An 18176-nucleotide genomic window follows, 5' to 3' on the forward strand; every position below is an offset into this window, starting at 1 on the left:
TTACATTTTTTTATATTTTATTTTTTAAATTTATTTCTATTAAATATTTGTATTAAATATATTTATATTTTACTTTGCTTTTAGGGGCTTCTGGGAAATATTGGGGGTCTAAACAGATCCCTGATATTTCCCTTTTAAAATAGAAAAAGAGATTGAGAACCAGAGCCCTCAATCTCTTTTTCTGCATCCCCAGTAATATATGAACAGGAATCCTCTATACTGGGTGTTCCTGTCCATTCATAACTTGAGGACAGAGTATGTTTACTATATCCACAATCATGAATGAACAGGAAGTGATGTAGATCACTTCTCATTCATTCATAATTGAGGATAAAGTAAACCTACTCTGTCCTCAATTATTTACAAACACTCAGTGATCACTGATCACTGACTGCTTGTACCGCTCTCCTTCCTGACACGCTGTCACAGGAGGCTGAGTGAGCGGTGCGGGGAGGAGAACTTGATCGGACACTCCTCACCCGCACCACCAACCGGCCTCCTGTGACAGCACTGGCTGTCTCCGCCCACACAGCCGCTCTCCTGATCTGTGACAGGAGGCTGAAATGTGCGGGGAGGAGAGACGCCAGCCGCTAACAGTGCTCTTCTCCCGCAGCACTCGGCCTCCTATGACAGTTTCTCTACTCCCCACTGGGACACAGAGCAGCGCCCAGCGGGGAGGAGAGAAAGCACGGATTCACTGCTATTTCGGCAATAAATTGGCACTTTGGCATTTTGCCAAAAGTGCCATTTTCGGTCGATATGTTTCGGCGGCCGATATATCGGTGCATCCCTAATAATTGCTATTAATTTATGTCTTGTTAGGCATATTACTATTAAGCATTTCATTGTTGGTGTCAAGCTGTTATTATAGCCAAAGCTGTATATTGTGATCAATGGATAGTAATTACAGCATTGATTTTTTTTAAAGAAAAATGTGCTTGCTAAGTATTTCATTTTGCTATGTCGTGAATGGCTTGTAATGTAGAACGCACTAAATTCTTGGGTCTCATACCATGTGTTGATCGCTCTTTGTCTCATTGTTCTAGTTGCTGAGTCAGTATGTGGTGCTATAACTGTGCAAAGCATTAGTTTTTACAAGTAGTTGTTAAAAATTTTGACCAGCTTTTTCTCAACTTTGAATTTTTGATGCATTTCCCTACTAATGCAAAATGCATCCAATTGTCCTACAACAACTCCTCCTAATTAATATCTACAATAATACCTATTGTATACACAAATATGTTACCTATTAAAGAAAACCTGTAAACATGAAAGTTTTATCTAGCTGATATATTCATTGCAATGATTTTTCCTGTGGTGAGAAAGAAAACAATAAGTATTCTTGGATAGGGTTTAGAGCTGGTTAGCCCCCAATCATGGGCCCATGAGCTACCACTGCTAACCTTATGGTACACTTTTAATATGCTACTGAAACCTATATATATTACTCCTATTAGTGGCTGGCACTCAGCCTATGGATTAAGAGAGTACCTTAACAGCTGGATAGCTAGAGGTTGCCTTATAGTGGAATTAAACTAAGAAAAAAAAACTGCTGCGGCTTATATGACAGATGAGAATCTGTATGTGCAGCTTAGTGCACATAATCGAATGAAGTAAGTCCTGTGCGCATGTGCGGGAGTTATGTAATCAGGGCCCAGTAAATCAACCAGCCAGATCCCTTTCTGATCGGAGCACAACCAAATAGCAATGGAGAATTAAACTGATCTGTACGGACCCGTGTTAGGTCTATGGGGCGTAGGATGTGAGCGGACATGTGTCCATTTACATCCAATTTTCTCTAATCTATCACGCTCATGTTCGCCAAATGGAACTGTTTTTTCTGGACCTATACAGACAGAGGTGTAGTTGGATAAACATCTGTTTACATCTGTTGGCCCAAAGAGTTACAATGGGGTACTGCTGAGATCAACCAGTGTGCTGTCACAATAGAATGTAGTATAAAAATAATACAATCCATAGTCATAGTTAGCATCCATATTAATGTTAAATGAGATATCATATAGTTTATTTTCCTTATGCCATTTGCTCATTGGTATACTATAGCTAATTATTATAATGACATCTTGTGGTCGTTTTGGGTTATTGCAGGATGTTTTTCTGTGTTGCCTCCCATCTATGATGTATTTTCCCTTTCTTCATGAGACCAGTCGTTTTCTAGTGTCATGGCTGACAGTAACATGACCACATGTTAATATGCATTGCATGCTTGGAAACATTACTATATCCGACCTTTAAATACCAACTATTCATTCATCTGCTGTATCCTGTTGTCTGCTGTAACCCTGCTGCATTCAAATAAAGCACCTTCGTGGATGAAAAGGTTTTTAGTGAGTTCAGCTATCTGATAAGGATTGTCCGCAATGATTACATCTGTTTATACAGGCCAGGCATAGAGGTCTCAGCATGGGATAAATCACTAATACAACAATATTAGTCAGAATAACCAGAAAAACTGACAGGTGGACCTGATCGGACCGCCCATCTAAAAGGGGCCTTAAGCTGGTCATACACCTATAGATTATCTGCAGATTTTCTATGGTCAGATTGAAAAAGAGCAACAGATTCCTCCATCTACGCTAAACTGTGTGGATGGAAGAATCCCACTGGGCCAAGCTTAAGTACGATTTGATTCTTAAAAGCTACAGATAATCTATAGGTGTATGGCCAGCTTTAGAGAGTTGTCTGAGGAACAGATGTCCAATGTCTCAAAACACTGGTAATAAGGGCAGTTAAAGGGTTGAATCTCCCCAATGGGTACTCAGACTGCAGTTAAAAGCTTGACTAAGGGTCTAACCCTTAAACAGAAAAAAGAAAATTTGGATTTTACAAATACTTCAAGGATGGAATGAAATGGTGCCGGTCTGTTGTTGGTACACCACACAAGAGAGTGTTATAATAGTCAAAATGGAATATTATCAAGGTAATAGCTAGCAGTTTAGTTGTATCATGCATAGGTTAAGCTTGAGACAACAGGAGGTCAGGAATACGAGCCCTAAATACAACTAGCTAGAAAAATCTGGGTTATTTTCTTATTGTCAGCAGTTATTTCTGGCAGGTCAGTGGAGATTTCGTAGTAAAAGCAGAGACAACAGATGTATAGGAAGACAAAATGGTACAAAAAGACAGATGAAGAGCTAAAAGCCAATATGCCATTTTCTGAATAAAAATCCAACGCAGTCAATAAACTCATAATTTAAAAATGTTTTTAAGGGTTGTTGTGCTCCACAGACACCCTAATCACCTGCACGGATCTGGATCAGTAGGATAAGATGAAGATCATCCAATGTCTGATGGGTGCCATTATCATGGTAGAAAGGTTGTAGAAAAACTTTATGAAAGTGACCTTTAAACCTTAATAAAGAAAACAATATACTGTGTATATATAGGTGCCCTCTTCATTCAATTATTAACTTTCAAATGAGGCAGTCTGTTTAAATTTGATCAATTTTCCTCATAATTAAATTACATTGTGTCATTAAGCACATTCTCTAATATATGCATCCACATTTCATTTATCTGTTGACCCTCTCTGCAGCATTAATGTGCAGCCATATCTATGGTGTACCTAGGGGTGGGTAGCAGGGAAAAAACAGCACGTACAAAAGGAAGTGCAGTAGCATACCGGTTTATGAGAGTGCAGATAATTTATTCCCTCTGGAGAGCCGCATAATTCCTGCACTTAAATGGGATTTCCTGGAAAACTGGAAATTCCCTTTTAGAAACATTGGAAATCTGCTTAATGTGTATGACCCCTCTGGATAGCAATGCAATTTTGTGTAGAAAATGTAATTTTAAAAGTCATTTTCATGCTTTTTAAATCTGAAGCTTTCATTAAAATAATACCCAAGATTATACCATAAAGTTCCTTATTCAGGCACTTCCTGTTATAGCTGGACAACTCTCCCAATTGTCCTTTTATAGGTTGACAACTGTCTCCCAATTGTGCCCCTGCATTGTTACCCTGACACACATTTACCTCCGGTGGAGCCAACACACATTGCACAGGCACTGTCCACCATTGTCACTGTTAGGAAGCCAATCCAGAGCACTTACTGTATGTGCAATCATTGCTTGAGCAAGTGCATTTAGAAAGGAGTGGCTGAAAGAGGCTGGGGAAGATTAGCAGCACTGAAATACAAAAAAAGATAGCAAAAACATTATTTTAAGTAAAAGAAAATAGCAGAAACATGGTTGTTGTATGCAAGTGTTTTCTCCCTCTGTGTACCATGGCCATTCTAAGATAGAAAAGGCAAATGCACCCTGAATCTAGATGGCGCAGCCTGATCAACACTTTTCCCTGCAGAATCTGCTCGCCTATTACCAACTCCGCATACAGAACCTCTGCCTATCACTTTAGGCCTGGTTTTTTTTTTTAATAAAGGGGATTGTCTAAATTTAGCGGCAGCTGTGGCAATAGCGGAGATAAAGATGTGGTGCAAACAGAGAACGGCTTTCCGTGTGCTAGCAAAATACAATTTAAAAAAATAAATAAAAAACACCTCCCAAAAAACATAAACTCTGATTTGGAAAATGATGGGCAGCCTATGGATGTAGGATTCTACACTCAAATTTTGCTACTACCTTTCTCTTCCCCAGCCATAAGATTTCCCCCCTCTATTTGCTGCTGCCTGTCCTTCCCCCTGTGCCTATAGATGTTGGTTTTACCTTTGCAACTATGCCTCCGGTGCCATATAAATATTTAAAAAATACAACTTGTTGCTGAATGCTTAGGAGGAGAAAGATTACGGAGGTAAAACAGGATAATTGTAGGTGTGTCTGGTCCCTGCTACCTGCAGCCCAACCACAGCATCAGCACTTACAATTACAGAAAAATAAATATAAAACATATGAAAAATATCAAACATATGAAAATAAAGTAAAAACAAAAAAAATTGTTGCTGGTTAGGAATCTGGGACAACCCAGATCAACAAATTTCCACTAGAATTCATAGGGGAGGGTTGCAGCAGAAAGAGCATAGACTTCCAGTCTTTGGGGTGGTTATAGTGTAGCTTTATTTCCGCCTCCAGATGGAAGCCAATGTCTGCTGCACTTTCCAGCCACTGTACAATTTTTAAATAAATGGTCTTTACCGCTTATATTGTGGCCTAACCAAGGTATTTAAATATCGTCAAACCACTGAACAATATTTGTGGCTATTGTCTCTAAATACACTACACAATTAACACAATACAATTTTTATTGCAAGATAAAACCTGCATTGTCTCATTCTATTTGTTGCCTATTCAAGTGCTTGTGCACTGTCCTCTTGCTAGCCAATGTCTACCAAACACATACCTGTCTATATTCTGAATATTTTGGAAATAATTTGGAATAAGGGGATGGGAGGGGTTTTGGGGATGTGGGACTAAGGTTTTAAAGTGTCTTTGTGCACTCAACTATACTATTAAACTGTTGTGCCATTGGTCAGTGTTACTAAGTTGAGGGCTTTAGCTTCATTTTTATAGCTTTTAGATCTCTTGTTGCTGCCCCTTCCACGATTTAATTCATGTCTATTACTGCTGGGTGAAAAAAAAAAACAAGTTAAAAGATATCAGATTGGGGCTGTTGCTGTATTTAAACCAAGTTTGGGGTTCATAGATTTCAAGCAGGATTTGATGAACCCCCTGCAGCACATTGGCTCGTCCGTTCTGTTCAAAGGTAGCAACAATGAAAACAAAACTGGATGCCAGTCTGAGATGACTTTTATAATGCATTAGAATGTGTTACAATCAGCTGCCTCATGTTTAGGTGGCTTTGCACTGGGCAGTTCCACTGCCCTAGATCACGCAGCCTATTTAACCTAAGTGGAGATCCAATCTTCTGCAGGAGTTACCAATATAACACAGCACGGAAGTTGTCTACACAAAAAGAGGTCAGATTTTAAATTAGAATGGAAAATCACTTTAGTAGAACACTATGAAACAAGTAAGGAATCTTCTGGAAAAAAAACAGTAGAAAATGTACAAGGATATACTATTGGGACATCTTATTATTTAGAAACGAATGTAATCTGATTTTCAACAAGAAAACCATGAATTGTCTCAGATTTCACATAACACTTCCTCTATTCCTCCAACCGCCCGAATCTCATTGCCGTTCTACCAAGAAGAGACAGAAAGATTGAATTTAAACCTCACAAATTCTCTTATCACAAAGTTACTTTTCAATAATTGCATCACCATTCACTGCTATATCACATAATCAAATTAGTATGGAAATGTAAGGAAAGCATACCCAGTTATACAAAATACTGAAACAATCTGAACTATGGAGCGCTAAAAAGAATGAGCCGGGGCCCACAATGTAACTCACACTGCTTAATTCCATAATGTGTTTTGTGTGAATTAATTACCATACCTCTCGCTAATGTGTAATATGAGATATATCCCAATACTGCGTTGAGCAAGGTACGAACTGAATAGTCAAGACTGAATTTCTTTTGTAATATAGGCAAATGCAAATATTGAATAATAGAAATCCCACTGTACACCATCTAATTGTCAGGAAACTAAGATGTGTTTGTAGCAATCTATAGCTGATTAAGGTGTTCCGCATGTTGGAAGAATAGAAAATGTATGCCATATTGCTTCTTGGTTTCTTCTCCTAGCAAGGCATTCATATTTAAAGCTGAACTTAGTCGATATAATGAACACAAATTATCACTGTTAAGTTAAAAATTAATAACGAAGGGGTCAATTTATAAATGTTTTCACACAAGATTTACACAGCTTTCACACATTTTCCAATTAAAGTCAATTGGAAAATTGTGTGAACCTTGGTTGAAAGTTTTATGGATCTTGTTTGAAACAGGAAACATAGGCCTGTAAATGTGTTTTTTAAATGCAACTAGTGTATGTACCTGAATTCGACTTGGCGTCAGCCTCTTGCTTGCTTTGGAGAGTAGGGGACAGCACCAAGAACCAATCAGGTGTGCTACATGAACATAGCGAGAAGATTGAGGAACTCGTCACTCTGCTGTTGCTCTTTCATTACCCAATTACAGGCTGAGGTAAAGAAATTGCATCAATGTGGTACTTTCCACCTGATATCATCTGCCTTACATATGCAAATCTTTTTTGGTAGGAAAAACAATTCCCTTGTATGTATTTCATGTGCATTTAGCTGTTTGCCTGGAGTTTTGCTTTAAAACGTACAGTTCATTGGCAGATTGTAAAACCATTCAAAAAAGAAGAAGGGTAGAGAGGACCTTGTTGCTTTGCTTTTTGTTCCATTTATGTTCGTCTATGTGTGTTTGGGAAGGGTATGCTGAGCCCCACCTCCTTTGCAATAAACTGAGTATATACAGTATTAGAGCATCCTTGCTGAACCAGGTTGTCTTCTGGCTTCCTCAGGGGTGCCTCAAAATCTTGCACAGCATCATGCCTTTCCATGGTGCAGACAGGCATCTGATGTGAAGGGGAAACTTCTGTTGTGAAGAGGGGGGGTCCTAATGTAAAGGGGGCACGAATGTGAAAGGCGGGATTTTGATATGACAGTGGGAACCCCCATTTTCTGTGCGTTGTGTTGGGTCCCACCTTAAAATCCATACTAGACCACTATTTAGAATTAGGGTCTGGTATGGAATTTTTAGGGGTCCCATGTTTTTTACATTTTAGACTGAGGTGCCTGAAGATTTTGAATACTTTTAAAGGGTGATATGAGTAAAATTGGTGTATGTGTGGTTTGCTTCTTGAAGATGTTGCTTTAAAGGCATGTTTCTCATCTTGGACCATGCTTAGAAATAAAATGAAACATTTCAGATTGACCTATTACCCCAGGATTTTGTCAGGAATGTATAATGCTCTGTTTTCATTGTGCTTATCTTTTTAATTTCTGGGAAGCTATGGGCTAGGCTGAATACAAGCTGATTATTGTAAGTATACCTGGAAGTGGTAGTTTATGCCAACTTCTGTTGATGGCACGTTTGCTGGACCACCTAGTCTGCATATAATGGCAAAAACATAAATAAAGGAGGATAAATCAATATGGCATAATATTGTTACATGTATTATACCGAGCACCTATCTATCTATTAAGCTGTCTATAAAGCTATCCTTCTATCTATTACAGGTATTTATATAGTGCCGACAATTTACGCAGTGCTTTACATAGTTGCACATTTATATGTGTCCCTGCCTTCAAGGAGCTTACAGTACAATCTACGGTCCCTATCTCACAAGGGCCAATTTAGACAGGAGCCAATTAACCTACCTGCATGCCTTTGAAGTGTGGGATGAAACCGGAGTAACTGGAGGAAACCCACGCAAGCACAGGGAGAACATGCAAACTCCTTGCAGATAGTAACCTGGCTGTGATTTGGAACTAGGGACCCTCAGTGTGGCAAGGCAGAAGCGCTAAACAATATGTCACTGTGATCTATCTATCTAGTTATTAATCTCTCTAAAAAGCTAACCCTATCTATCTATCTATCTATCTATCTATCTATCTATCTATCCCTCTGTATATACACAAATACTTACATGCATATATGGATCTTCGCAGCTGGCAGCTTGAGGGGGATTTATGTATTTGTGTCACTTATCTAAGCTATTATACCTAACCTTTAGAGCTTGAACATTTATAGATGACAGCACAGCATGCCAGCTAAACGTTTAAAGATACAGCCATTTAGTTCAGCGCTAACCTTTGTGAGGCCTACGTTTTCCTTGACAGCCTGACGTCAGACCCCATCTTCCTGAACTGGGCCTAGAGCTGAGCTCTCTGACCTGAGACGCTTCACTTTCAGTTTCATTTAGGTGCGATGGCAGGAGAGAGAGAAAAAGTTCATCTATCCTCAGCTTTTAATTTATTGATGAGTTTAAAACGACGGTTTAATGTGAAAAAACGAAGCAGATCAATAGAGAGCGCAAATAAGTACTGCTATTGACACGTCAGTATTTTAAGCCTAATTGCAGCCATATGCACTTTCTAAGGACATCTCACCCAGTAATGACACCCCAGAGAATTGGGGCTTTATTGATGCATCTGTTTATTTTGTGCTCACTTGTCCCTGATTAAAGTCTCTGGGGGTCATTAGTGAATCTGCACTCCATCTTGTACTCATTTCAGAGCTATAAAGCCCTTATTAGAATCATGACTGCAACTGACTTTGGCCCAATCATCCTTTACCAACATAGCAATTAAACAAAGTAAAAACAAAACGGGGCTTAACGCACACATAGAAATGCCGATCGTTGTGGATTTTATCTCCAGATTGGGTGACGCATGTTATGCCTGTTGGTATCAAGATGCAGTTTGGGTTTTCCTGGCCAGTCCCTCATTATTCTGGGCCAGTTCTAAAGGTTTGGCACTTTCCTATGCTTGGGCATGATGAGCATGCATGTTTATGCCCTGATTGTTTTTAAGCAGAGCGCAAAAATTAAAAAAATGTACCCTTGCAGTGGGGCTTCCCCCGCAATATTATGGTAATTCCTAATTTTGTCCAGGGAGCTCAAATAAAGCTGTTTTATTTGATCCTTGGTCCCACACATTTGGCATTCACCTCTCTCTCACTATGGAATGTCCCTCGGCTTCCTCAAGTCTAATGCAAGTCAATTGACCTGCATGAGACGTGATGACGTCAGCAGTCCTTAGGCCAGCGGAGGGAAGGGGAGAAGAGGCTGCTGGGACCGGTTTAGCAGCCCTGTGGGACCGAGGCTCAGGTGAGTAATACAGCTTTATTTTACTCCCCTAGACATAATGAACACTTAACCCTTGCGGTGTGGGGGTAGTCCCACTGGAAAGGTACGTTTTTTTTAAATTTCCAGACCTCTTTAACAAATTATCTTATGAGCATAATTAGTTCAGGCAATAAATAGGCAATTCAATATTATCTGTAAAAATCGAACTTAGAAGATATTGTAAGGTCAGCTCAAGCCCAAACTTTTTTACCATTGCATAAATACTTAATTATAAATTAATTATAAATAATGAATTAATAGAGTGGCGAAGGTTTAGAACGCTTGAAAGAGTCGCTTTGAACATGTGAACATTTGCAAAGCACTGGTTCACTTTAAACTTTGTTTGAAGCTGAACTCTCCAAGATATAAAAAGCATAAATCGCAGCTCTTAATAATTAGTTCATCATAAAATGTATTTTATTTTAAAGGAGAATTTGTGAAATGTAATAATTACCGCAAGGGTAACCTGCACTGCATGGGTTAAAGAGGAACTTTCCAATTGCAACAAGACACCGTTAGAAATGTTTAGTAATGACAATCTACAAACAGATATGTATAGATAATTGCCGGCTTTGTATTCTTTGTATACCTCATTATTCTGTTCCTCCCCATTCTACTCATGATGGCCATTTTTACTAAGGGCAGATTAATGCCTTTCCCTTTACTTCCTGGAACTCTAGCACACGTGACTAGGACATGTGACCAAACACATCATCTGAGGGGGAAAATGACTTTCCCTGAGAACTTGCGAGATTTTGCAGTTTACAGATGAGATTTAACAATGTAATCTTCACAGGATGCATCTCTAAGGCATGGGCTGCATTACTAATGCCTAAGAGGACTAGGAAGAGGAAAAATTATAATTATAAGTAAAAGAAAAATGTGTTTATTTAACTAATGAATGTAAGATGATTTCATATCGGCATGCAGAGCTGCAGGTTGATGTGATTTTTAGTGGTGGTAAAGGTCCGTGTTAAGTACTCGTTTTGGTCTAGGGGCTAAAATAAATAAAATATACTCACCTGATCCTCTGTGCCCCTTGACTGCTAAACAACGAGTCCTGCATCCTCTTCTTCCCTGGACTCTGGTGGTCTAAAGACCCGTGACATCATTAGACATGAGGGCGCAGAGGAAAATGACAACGCCAGAGCGGAGGGGGAGAGAGGTGAGCACTGATTACTGCAGAATCGAGGATCAGTTAAGTATATATTTAATATAGCCCCTAGACCAAAGCAAGAAGTTAACTCTTGCCGTGCAGGGGTAGCACCAATTGCAAGGGTTAATTTTTACACTTCTTGGAGTTTTTCTTTAATACAAGCAATGTACCTGAAATTGCCCTAGTATCAGGCTCTTGCAGTCCCTGTACAGAAAAGCTAAAGTGTAAGAGGAAGAAGCATCAGAAGTCAATCAGTTTATATGCTGACAAGAAGCGTGCTTATAGGAGGAGAGAAAAGAATGACAGAGAGATGAGCTCATCACTGTGCTGCTTCTCTTTTCACTGTACAGTCACAGGCTGCTGTGGTGCCAGAATGACCTGGGCTCGAGGGAAGTGGGTTGAATCGTGTTGGCCATCAGACTGAGGACATCTAGCGGGCATAAATCTCTGCATTACAGGTGAATAATGCAGCAAAAGCTGTTTTTTATTTTGTCTTTTAATGGACTATTCATATTTATCATATTTAGCTATTAAACCCCCTTTTTGTTTCTGATCAATTTGGATTTCTCTTTCGTATTTCGGATCCAAAATTTGATTCGGTTTGTTATTGGGATTTCGGATCCGTTCGAATTTTGGTTTCGAAACAAAGTCACATGACCGTGCCTGTAATGCAACCCCCAACAGCCCAAAAAAAAACAGCTTATTGGCCAGAGAACAGTCACATGCCTGAATTAGTTTTGTTTTGAACGAAATTAGGATGGATCTGAATTTTCGTTAAAGAACTCGTTCACAGCGCCTGTAACCCCCAACAGCCAAAAAAATCATCTTAATGGCCAGAGAAAAGTCACAGGTCTGAATTACTTTTGTTTTGAACGAAGTTAGGATGGATCAGAATTTTCATTAAAGAACTTAAACAAATTCGGATGCATCCGAATGTCTGAATTTAACGAAATTCCTAGGAATTTCCTTTCAGAACAAAACGGCATTTACATATCTCCTTGCTATTTTCATCTTGAGTTCTGTCTTATTATAACTTACTATAGCATGTGAGAGAGGCCCACACCCAGGCCAGCAGCCATTACACCCGTTATTTTATGCGTCTTATATGTTTGTGCATTCTACCAACAACTTGTTTCATTTACAGAAAGCCTGACTCACAAACTTGAGAACAACTTTGAAAAACCCAAAGAGCATTAAAGTGCAAAAAGATCAAACCCCAGAGCTGTGTGAGCTGTAATTCACACCTTTAATTGCCAGTAGTCACCAGAACAAAAAAAAAAAATCCGTAATGAACAAATGACTGGAAGGCAGTGAGGCTCAGCTGACTGTTAAGTAAGTCAGGTTGCTTGCACAATAACACCATTTTAAGTTCAATGCGTTCAACCGACTCTTTAAAAAAAAATCTATTTAAAGGCAACGACCAACTTATCAACACGTTAGAGGCGCAACAGGATAAAACGCAATCTGTCATGCAGCTTTTCACTACACAAAACCTTGTGCTCTGCCTTTAGGGCATTTCAGACCCTCTCACAGGTAAGATGTGAGGAAGTTACAAGGCATGGTCGTTGAAAGAAATCACAAGTTCCTTTGCCACTGTGTACATGTCAAACCTTATTTCACCCTACAGTAAATGGCACTACGTTTATAGATACATAGGGAAAAAATGAAGGCATATTTTCTGGGAAAACAAAAATAAAAAACGGGTTTTGATGGAGAAATATACGCTAAAATATATATAGGGCTGCAATTTCAAGAACAATTTATATTTTATAATTAATCATTTTAATGGTTTTGACTGAACTTTGACTTTTTAAAGGGGACCTTCCTTGTGTAATAACACATTTGGCATTTATTTCAACTACAATAAGATATACAGTACATGTAAATATACACTGCCTGGCAAAAAAAAGTCACACACACTCTACTATTTCTACTCTACTACCTCCTCATGTATCACTTGCCCCTCCATTTTAGATTGTAAGCCCTCACGGGCAGGGCCCTCCTTACCATCTTGTCTTGAATTGTATTGCGATTGTAATGTCTTGAACTTTGACTTTTTAAAGGGGACCTTCCTTGTGTAATAACACATTTGACATATATTTCAACTACCATAAGATATACAGTACATGTAAATATACACTGCCTGGCCAAAAAAGTCACACACACTCTACTATTCCTACTCTACTACCTCCTCATGTATGACTTGCCCCTCCCTTTTAGATTGTAAGCCCTCACGGGCAGGGACCTCCTTACCATCTTGTCTTGAATTTTGCATCAAGGTCTTGTAGTGATGATGGGAGAGTCAGACCACTGCGTAAAGTCTTTTCCAGCACATCCCAAAGATTCTCAATGGGGTTAAGGTCTGGACTGTGTGGTGGCCAATCCATGTGTGAAAATTTTTGGAAATGCAACAGCACAGTGTGGTGTAGTGCTATGTTACTCTCTATGTGCATGCTTATCTATGATACACAGGAAGCTATTTTTTCTATATATAGGTTTCCTGCAAAATGCTGTATTCTGATGTAATATTCTTCTAAGCAAGTAAAACCTAATTCAACATTCCTCAAGAAGTGCTTCATCTAAACATATAACCAACAAAAATATCTCATGCTCCTTGAATCACTCTTCCAAAATATGAGCCTGATGAATCTTGGCATTGTCATCTTGGAATATGCCTGTACCATCAGGGAAGAAAAAAATCTATTGATGGACAAGAATTTATTAAGTACACCAGCACATACTGTATATCCTTTAACCTATAACTTACCCTCACTTCACCATCCACCACATCACTAGAGTATTGTTTGCCCGTAGCTCTCAATGGTCACTAATAGTAGCCAGTGTAATGAACCGCAGGGCACAGCCGGAAAGCTTCCAGAAGTGTCAGATACTGAAGATTCCAGTGGCAGGTGTAACTCTGCAAGAGAGCAACGATAATGATTCTTTACATACTCCAACGGTGGAACTAGTTAATATTTACACTTTTACAGGTTGTACATTATTATTGTCTTTTTACATTTACAGGTTGCCTTTAAAAACATTTCACACCATTTTTGACAATAAATATTAGTTATATCTTGATGATATCAAAGAAAACATAATACAATTTATCTACCACCTAATTAATATTTGAAATATTATTATACTACATTATACTGTACTATATTATTCATGCAGAAATCAGTACACTGGATTACCATAGACATGGAAAATGCCGAAATGCATGATTATTAAAAGATAAAACCTGATCAGAAAGTAATAATAACCTTCACAGCTACCACTGATGATATAGCGTATATGTGATGAGGGGTTACGAATTTAGCAGCAACGTAAAATAATGTAATAGACGTGGTTCTTTAGGATCTGCAGGTCTGGCCAGGGAGTACCAAAAGTCTCAGCAGTAATAAAAAAAATAGTGCAAGCAATGGCTAGTAGCATAGATGCAGCTATTGATTTTACTCTCTCTGAGTCAGTAAGAGGAAGAGCCAGCAATTGGGGTTTATGTAGTTTATTATAGGTATTTATAGAGGACTGACAAATTACACAGCTCTTTACAAACTGTATATTCTCATCAGTCCTTGCCCTTAAGAAACTTACAGGCTAAGGTCCCTTTATCACATACACACACTAGAGCCAATTAACCTTCCAGTATGTCTTTGCAGTGTGGGAGAAAACCCATGCAGACACTGAGATCACATACAAAGTCCATGCTCATTGTGTCCTGGCCCGGATTTAAACCAGGGATACCACTGCTGCATGGCAGAAGTGCTAACTACTAACTACTACGGCACTGTGGTGCCCAGTTTATAACACAGACAAAGCTGCTGCTTGGGAGACAATCATTTCCTAAGAACATGTTAATTTATGCTCCATTTTAGAACTAGAATTGCACAGCTGTGCGCGCTCCTAGCTCTGCGAAACCCATTGTCACTAACAGTATCTAGTCTACACTGATAATTGTGAACCAAACTGTGTGGTTCCCAATCATGTGATCCCCATCACAGCCAATCATGGTAACCACATAGGGTTTGTATGCACACTGTTTGCAGCTGTTTGTGGTGCCTTTAGCCAGCAGGTGGACTTGCACTTTAAAGGAGAACTATGGGGTTAGGGCTTTTCCCCATAGTTCTCCTAAGGGTAATGGGAGGACACAAACTAGCATCCTCCCATCACCCAAAGCTCATATACTGAGACGCCGCAGCTGAAACGGATCCCGACAATTATGTCTGGATCCACCCAGCTGCGTGAGTGACAGCTGGCTCTGCCTATATCTAGAGGCAGAGCCAGCTGTACCCGCCCCCTCCTCCGTCCGTTCCGCCAGTCAGTGCTTGAGGATCGGACAGGGGAGGGGGGAATCCAGTCCCTCCCCTGTCACGGTTCTCTGCAGTGACAGGATCGAGAAGTGAGCGAGCGCCGTTATGTGTTCGCTCACTTCCCGATCTACTGAGCCGGCCTGTGAAAGTTTAATTGTCACATGTCAGCTAGAACTATGAGGATGAGTGAAAATCACTCACCTCATAGTTCTCTTTTAAGCAATGTTATAATAAGTCCTTAGGCCATAGTAAGAAATCTGGACAAGAGAAGTGCTTTAATCTTTGGTTGCATATCCAAGTGCCCAGTATTGCGTTAGCATTCATAGTAAGGAAAAAATTATTTGTAAAATTAATTTAGCTATTGGCTGCATGTTGGTTAAGTAGTTAGTAATCTTTTCCTGTAGGAAGGGAAATTAATTATTATTAAAAAAAATGTTTTACTTCATTATAGTGAAGGCACTGGAGGCATAGCTGCAGGGGGGAAACCTACAGCCATAGGCTGCCTGCTCTTCCACTACATGTGGGATGGGTGGTGGGGGGGGGTTCTGTGGCCAAAACAAAACATAAGTGAGTGCAGAATCCTACAGCTATAGGCTCCCTGCCCTTCCCCAGATCAGGTTTTTTTTTATATGGGGAGTTCACCAGTCTGCAAACAGCGAACATGCTGGAACCCATGTTAGACCCCCAACCTGAATCACATCCCTATCTAGCATTATGGCCTATATCAATGCCACACTTCTCTCCTAATCCTTTTCTATTTACAAAGCATGCAAGAGACCAAACAGATAGCACATTTAGCCAAAATCTGGTCTGCAAGCGGGTATAACCCAACAATCAAAAACAGATTTATACTTCTTGCTCCCCTAGACCAATTGTCTTGTGCTGTCACCCTACTACCCTAGTCCTACTCTGCCTTAGAACATCTATAACTGACAATTAGGGCACACTGTTAAGGTGCCCATACACTGCACGATTCTCGTACGAGAATTGCGGGAAATCCCGCGATCGGGTGTGAAGACGTGTGACCGTTTCTACTGTACGGTCGCACGTCTTTTGTCTAAGGAGCATGCTAGAAAACCAGCCGAAAATCTTACGATTTTCGGCTGGCTTGATTGATGCTCGGGAGACAAATGCCGAACGGGCCAGTGTGCTCACGCGCACAATGCCTGTTCAGCATTGCAGTCATCGGAAGCCCGCCCCTCAGGGGGGCGGGCTTGCGATGATCGCAAATACGATCTGTCTGTCCAAGATGGGCAAATCGTACGTTTTTTAAATTACTTTACAACCATCGCAAGACTAAGGTCTTGCGATGGTTGTAAAGTGTATGGCCACCTTTAAGGTGCCCATACACCTTACAATTATCTGCAGCTTTTCTGTGGTCAGATGGAAAAGGTGCAACAGATTGGCCCAGGTGGAGATTACTCAATCCACACAGTTAAGTGTAGATGGTGGAATCTGTTGCACCTTTTCCATCTGACCACAGAAAATCTGCAGATAATTGTAAGGTGTATGACCAGCTTTATTCTAGCAGCACTGCTTGTAATTTAGTTCCAGGTGTACAGACTCAAAGCTAAGTACACAACAAATGATTCTACCATCAAAGAAACAAACTGGGAAGTGACAGCTAAAATGGGGGTTTAGATTACACTTTTAATAAACATGGAAAGGCATCACAGACAATTGGCAACAGAATAAGTAACCTTTGCCACCCAATAGAGGACTGCCACCCTAGGCCATGGCCTATGTTAGCTATGCCAAAATCCAGTCCTGCCAACAGTATCTTCACAGGTCCACATACATGGTTCTTTTTTTTACATGCAACATTATGATTATTTTTCCAACCCCCAGCCAAAATGTTGAGGCCCTCTATTGACTGCACTGTGATACAGAAAACTGCACTCAAACAATATATGATTGGAAATCAAATAAAACTAACACTCTGTTAATACAGTAAACTCCCCGTTATCCGGCATCCATGGGGATTGGTAGATTCCGAATAAATGTACTTTCTGGCTGCTTGAGAGTTACTATTAAAAATAGGTCTAACTGCTGCCATAACGATTACTATACCATATCATAACAAACTCTGTATTGACTTCATATTAATATTGAAATGCAGTAATCAAAAGCAAATTAAGACTCGTTTAACAATCGTTTCCAGTATAACACATGCCGCAGATCAGCAGAACAGTGAGTACACAGGGGATTTTTTTTTTCTGGTCAGATGAGAGTTATGGTTAGTTGAATACCGCATATCAGAGTGTTTACTGTACTAAGGTTTTGGCTGGCATGCAGAAGTAAATAGGAAAACAGAAACCTGGGTGGCATGGGCAAATACAGCTCCCAGATCTCTTTTCTTTTGGGATCTATAGGATGCTCTTCAACTGACTTTAAGCATTGTTTGAAATCTCAAAAATTAACTAATGCGTTTGAAATTCCCTTGTGCCATCCTTATGATGAATTAGTTCCGGAGACCACGTGCTTTCCAACACCGCACCACTTTTATTTCCTTTTATTAAGATGAATGTAAAATGAGAGTATTCTTTGTCTACTTAGAGGGTCACCCCCTAGCACCCATCTCTATTTACTTCTCCAGTTTTCAGTAAAAAAAAACATCAGCTTGGAGATTTAAAAGGCTTTGAATGATTCCAGTAGTGGAATTGCCCATCCATTTGAGTCCATTTAGAGAGTATTGAATTTAATACAGTCATTCTGAGAGATCACATGTGGCTGGTCTAATCCACAACCTTTGCTAATCAGAACCATTACCCAGTAAATGGGATGCACTAGCTCTTGGTAGAAAAGCCTCTATTTCCTTTGTCTTGACTAATAAACATCTGCCCTGGATTCTTAAAAGCAATGGCCCTGTTAAAGGGCATCAACACATACATTACATTATTTGTATAAACAAGGTTATATAAAACATTTTAAAGGGAATTAAAAGTGTTTTTGTACATATGTTCTTTTGCTAAAGAAGACATTGCATTACAATTGTTTTTTTTATA

Source organism: Nanorana parkeri, unplaced genomic scaffold (genome assembly GCF_000935625.1).
Source record: "Nanorana parkeri isolate BGI_ZX_2015 unplaced genomic scaffold, ASM93562v1 scaffold268, whole genome shotgun sequence".
NCBI classification, from domain to species: Eukaryota; Metazoa; Chordata; class Amphibia; order Anura; family Dicroglossidae; genus Nanorana; species Nanorana parkeri.